The following is a 6,363-nucleotide window of genomic DNA, read 5'->3' on the forward strand; positions in this document are numbered from 1 at the left end:
CACCTGCATAACAATCTCTTATTAGTCGCTCGCAAAAGGGATAAGGATCCTCCAGCATAGTACTAAAGCAGAAAAAAACAAGGTCAATGCATCCCAATAGAATTTTCCACCCAGGTATAAGATATAAAACAGATTTGGGTAAAAAAAAAACTTCTTGGGCTGAACGAAATATGAATTGGTAGCTTTTCATCCAAATCGCTTCCATAACATTGTGCTGCATCCTCAACAACCTTAACCCTCTATAATAAGATGTCTAATCAGTAAAATTTGATGAAATGTAACAAGGGTTTGAAAACACTTTTGGACATGTTAGGTTGTTTAAGATATATCAAGTCAATTTAGTAAAGGGAAAAAATTAGTACCTGCCACAGTATAGTGGTTGATGTTGTGAATGAGCTCTCAGCTGCCCAAATATAGATCCCAATAACATTTACATCACCCAAGAGCAATCTTGAGACCTAAAGCACATTATCCACACCCAAAGACAACTTAAAATCCATGTTATTCATTCTCAACTTAGAAGCTCTGACAAATTCGGGTAACAAGGTCCATCCGAAAAATGACTACCCAAAATTAGTTGTTTCTCAACTAAAAATTATGGGATATTTCTTACTATTATCTATGTGGGACTACTCCCACTAACACTACACCTCATCCAGGCTAAAAAAAACAGATAATTGGCCTGGTACATGGACAAACCCTGCGTGAATTCATAAAGTACGCGACTGAAGTCATATGGAGTATAACCAGGTAGCAATAGATAAGTCAAAAATACCAAAACTTGCCTGTCAGGGCTTGTTAGTGTATGCGGAGAGTTGTTTTACTCTAGATAATTGGAAGAAAACGAGTTAGTTAATAGGTATGTGGGAGAAGAATTCACTGTCTATTTTCAGTGTAAATGAGAAATTTCAGATTCTTGAACGAAAGCTTAAGGTGGCACAATATCATATCTCATCTTAATATAAGATTTGAATTAATACTTCCCTTGACTCTTTCTATGTGCTCCCGTTGATACAGAAAAGGACAATCATCTTGTAGAACGAACGATTCCTTTATATTTCCCTAGGTGATCACCCTAAGATCAATGTCTATTTTTTTAATGTAAACTAAAGATGCACACACCCTTTTACCCCCGCAGAGACTTGAACCTAAGGTCTCACAATAGAAATCCCCATTTGACAACCTAAGTCACAAGAACAACCTTTGTTCGAAAAAACAACTTAAGTATTGAGAACGAAAAATTTATCAACAGTTAACTTTAGAATAACCTTCATTTAAAAAAAAAACAACCTTAGAATAACCTGTCTAGCATGTTCTGCAACCCAATCCCTGTCGATCATAGGCAACGAAGCTTCCCCTAAGCTTTCATCTTCCAACCTTTCTTCCTATCATCTTTCCCATTCTCTAAAAGCCATCAAGCGGGTTCGCTGGTATCGTTGGCTAGCGTTGAAATCAAATCAACACGAAATCTTAGTCTAAGCTTCAACTTAATTTTCCAATTACAAGATCCACCTGCATAAAATAGGATATACTTCACCCACCAACAGAATAAAGCCTTAGCGATCTAATAAAAAGAAACCAAGTTTTGTTATGAGATGAAATAGGTTGACAACGATGAGATCAAGAGGATCAAGGATCATTTACATAATAACTTCCAAACAAAGGATCTTGATATTTTAATTATTTTTTTGGTATTGAGATCATGAAATCTTGATTTAGTATAAACCTATCCCAACAAAAATATGTTCTTAATCTATTGAAGGAGATAGGGATGTTGGGGTTTAGACTTAGTGACACACCTATGGAGCTCAATGTCATGATAACAATTGAAGCAAAAGGAGATGAATTGTTAACGATCCAGATAGGTTTCAAGGACTAGTGGGAAAGTTGACGTATTTATCCATCACAAAACAACATATTGCAATTCGAGTTAGTGCCATTAGTCAATACATGCACTTCCCTGTTATTCCCACCAGAGAGCTTAAAAAAGAGTTTTTGAGCTATTTAAACATGCTCCGGGGAAAGGGTTGTTATATAAATCTTATTGACATATATGTATAAAAGGTTTAACAAATACAAACTAGGTGGGTTTGTCAGATGATAGGAAATGTAAGCCTGGGTATTGCGCCCTAATTCTCATAAATTTGTTTACATAGCGAATAAAAAAACAAAATATGGTAGCAAGATCAAGTGCAAAAGCAAAGTATAAGGCGACGACTCATGTGATTTGTGAGATGATTTGGTTAAAATCATTACTCCAAGAATTGCAGTTGACAGTTGAAGGACTAATGAAACTCTATTGTTTTTTTTTTTTTTAAAGAAGATATCTGTATTAAAAAAAAGATGAAGATTACAATATCTTGCTAAACAGGGCCTCCATCCACAACAAGGTGTTGGAGAGAGACGCCTAATTTAGCCTGAGATGAAATTCTATTGTGATAATCAAACAGTTCTTCACATTGCAAATAACCTAGTCTTTCATGAGTGGACAAACATTTTGAACTTGATTGTAGTTTCTTATGAGACAAGATGCAGAATCACACTATCTCTTTTCAATAAAAGTGGTTTGCCAATATATTCACCCGGGCCTTGTCATCAGCACAATTACATTCACAATATTACAAGTTGGAAATCTATAACTTGTATGCTCCAACTTGAGAGGGACTATTCGAGTATACGAAAAACCATTTTCTTGTAAAGAAACTTAAGAGGTTAAATCATATTATGTAATACAGAGTGCTAATTGAAAGTCAATATTCAAGTAGTTTCAGTTATAAACTAATAGATTTGGAGACAAGATAGATAGTTTCCTCCCTTCTTGCAATATGAGGCTCTAGAACACATTAGGATCCAGGTCCATCCCAACCGAAGTTAGGAGGTCTTTTCCCACCTAATATCCGTAGGACATTTCTTGATATTTACTAATATGGGATTATTTCCACTAACACTCCCCTTCACATACAAACCTACTCAAAGGGACAATGGGTCTATAACAAAAATAACACATATAGCATACAAACTAAAATAGCAAAACCGGGCCTTTTCCCAACTAAGAACCACATGACTCTTCTAATTATTAACCAATATGGAATAATTCCCACTAACAAATCTTACAATGATGATATGGTTTGTATTTGATAGGAACACATTAGGCTGAAAGTCAATCACTTTTCCCCACTTATAAATTCATTTAAGTAAGAGATTAGTACATGAAGAAAAACACTCTTCTCACTACAACTTATAAACTCTTTTTCCACTTTTTGAATGGCATAAATTCACTTATTTTAAGTACAAAAAGAGTAAACGACAACCAGAAACAAAAGTCATAAAGTCTGGACATTGAGAGGGACTATTTCCAACTATACCCATGTCAGCAAATGTCTGAACCCCATGAATATATTTCTTATCAGCCAGATTGCAGGATTGTAGAGAAAAACACGTTGCCATGTGGAGGAGGTCAGGTTGAGGCAGGTTAATCAAGACGTTTCAGGGGTGCATACCCTTAGGAGTACTCAAAAGTAATCGCATATCTAAACATCTAATGTCCTATCCACCAGATAAAAATTCAGATGGTTGTGGAACCGAGTACTAATATCGCCAGAACCTGCTGTGAATATGCTTGAATATATTATACTTAGTTATGTAAATCTTCACTATATGTAACATTATTTATGTAAAGTCATTACATACATTTAAAATGACCTTTAAGATAATGATGCCTGAGTGTAGGAGATTGCATTGTTCACTATAGAGGTGGCAACACGCACTAGGCCAATTTTTTAAGCATTGCAACTATGTTGACAGCCTGAGCTACAAACAACTCTAAATCACGGTGCCTTTTTCAGCCATCATTTCCCTGTTATCAACTCAACCTGCCTTTTTATTTTTTATTTTTTAAAAGGATGAGATTTACTCTATCAGCTTGTTATGTCCACAAATTCATCAACTGCTTTCTAATAGATACACTGTAAGGTCACCATGTTGTCAACCTCCGCTTGTGCTTAAATACTTATCTTCCTTTTTAAATCTAATTTAATTTCAGGCCTATACATGAAGCAAACAAGAGGAAATACCAATTCAAGTTTCACCAGAGAAGATACAACAGACAGAATAGGTCCTGAATTTTGTAGCTTATCTATAAGATTGTAAAAGGGTTCACTAAACTCGTTTGGAATCTAATACCAGTCTGAAACTTTGTTAAAAAATGGAGGATTGCTGAAGAGCATATATTTCCAAATTTTTTATTTACTTTTATTTTCAACATAAGTCGATACTCCAAAGGGTTAAATCAGGATACATATCGGATATACAAAATTCTAGTCAAACTTTCAAAGCATATTCAAGTTAATCTTCTCAGAAATCATCCATTCCAGAATATTTGCTCCTAGACATTTCATTCAAATAGCACGCAACATTCAATATTTTCTCATCTTATTATTCTTAGCAAACAATACTTGGAAGAATCGGTGAGCAATTTCCTATATAAACACTCAAAGTACAAAGAAACACCAAATAAAACTAGAATAAACCATCAAGACAGAATATACCGCAACAAGAAATAATATTTTTTTATTGTAACAAACATTCAGAAAAAAATGACTAGGAATATATGAAGTGTTTACCTTCCATGAACCACAAAAGCAGAGACACCAGTCTTCTCAATTCGTCTAGCAAGCTCTATGGTGTCTTGAGGTGACTTAAGAAGTCGAATTTTACAAGTTACTGGAGTGTCTAAGTTTCTTCTTAACGCAGTTAAAATCTGCATAAAATGAAACTACAATATGACACCGGATAAAAATAGCAATAATCAAGATAAAAATCCCGAAACTGCCATATCTCAATAAAGACACATCTATTACATCATGGATAAGCTCCGGCTTCGACAATAAAGCTGCACCCATGCTCCCACTGATCGAGAATGACTTGGGGCAGCCCATGTTGATGTCAATAGCCGCTACATCTTTGAACCTGAAAGTGGAAATACACTCTAAAAATTCTCCAATTATGACTGAGGTAAACATTACCAAAATACAGAACTTGAGAAAAATATCAGTTAGGTAATACCCTTTTCTTGTCAAAGTTATCTTGCATAATAACTGGAAAAGGTAAGAGTTCTATAAATTCCATATGATTGACCGGTTAGGCCAGTACTTACTAAGTGCAATGCCTCGGTAATTGATCACCAACTAGATTTACTTATTTACAACTTGATCTATATCTAAGATACAACAAGAATAAACATACAGCATCTGAGCAGCAGCAAGAGCCCTCACAGAATCTGAAGTACCCAATCTGCCTCCTTGGCGCAAGTCCTGAAAACTAAAGCTGCCGTTCCTTTCTCCACAAAATCTGTAGTACCAAGAGACTCTAGAAGAAAACAGAATTTATTTAAGAGATTTTACCACAGAATGAACAAGAATTTGTGTAAAACCAGTATCCTTCTCTCGGGTAACAGAGGACATGATTTGGTACCAGTAAGATCTAGCAACCTTAGAACCATATTTCCTCTATGCTAAACACCTAGATAAACAAACAATATTTCCTAGTAAAGCTGTGGAAATTTGAAAATTATCAAAGAACATAAAACATGTTCTAAACTATAATTTTGATGTTTAAAACCAGCATACGGTACAATTTCTCTGTTTTTTTTTTTTTTTTTTTTTTTTTTGCGTTACCTTTTATCTTCCGTTCACACTTCAGCATCTTAGGATCGATTATCTCTTCTCCGTAAGTGATGTCTGCACCATATTCTGCAGCTAAAAGCCGAGATGGTAAAGTTCCCTACATGCACAAGAATGGGATAGCACTCTTTAGGGCAAATAAACAGCTAAAGAATGAAGGAATCAACCGCAAGATGAAAAAAAAAAAAAAAAAAGGCATGGTACTGCCAACTGACCACGCGAACCATGGGGGCGAGGACGTGCTTGTTCTCATACTCCATCTTCGTCTGCAGGCAGCTAGGTAACGAATCGAATCAACACAGACCAGAGCCCCTCGCCCTCTTTCTTTTCGTGCCTTGGGGCGGGGGAAATCAAGAGGGCAGTGACCCTTTCCCGCTGGCGCTGCTGAAGGAGGTATCGCAGCCGTTGATCTTCTGGAGCGCCTTCATCTTCCACCGCCAGATTTAAACTCGAACGATCTTAACTAACTACGCGGTTTCTAAACTAACTGCGGGGTTTAAACTCTGTTCGCTTATAAATTAAGGGCTCAGCTTGCGTATCCTTCCCGCGCTTTCTGAACTCCAATCCAGCAGCTTCTCAGTCTTCTTCCACTCAAACTCAACTGCTCCTTCCTCTTCTTCCACTCCACTCCACTCCACTCCGGTGCTCCTTCCTCTTCTTCCATTCCAGTCCTTCCTCTTCT

General features: G+C 36.3%; 1 pseudogene; it reads right to left on the minus strand.

Annotated features, from left to right (window-relative positions):
• Positions 1–389: 389 nt before the first annotated feature.
• On the minus strand, positions 390–6,108 carry LOC137953631 (uncharacterized; annotated as a pseudogene).
• Positions 6,109–6,363: the final 255 nt, after the last annotated feature.

The sequence above is a fragment of the Aristolochia californica genome, unplaced genomic scaffold, assembly GCF_029961685.1.
Source record: "Aristolochia californica isolate CCGP_79_NKW_82.1479 unplaced genomic scaffold, dmAriCali1.0.hap1 SCAF_16, whole genome shotgun sequence".
Lineage (NCBI taxonomy): Eukaryota > Viridiplantae > Streptophyta > Magnoliopsida > Piperales > Aristolochiaceae > Aristolochia > Aristolochia californica.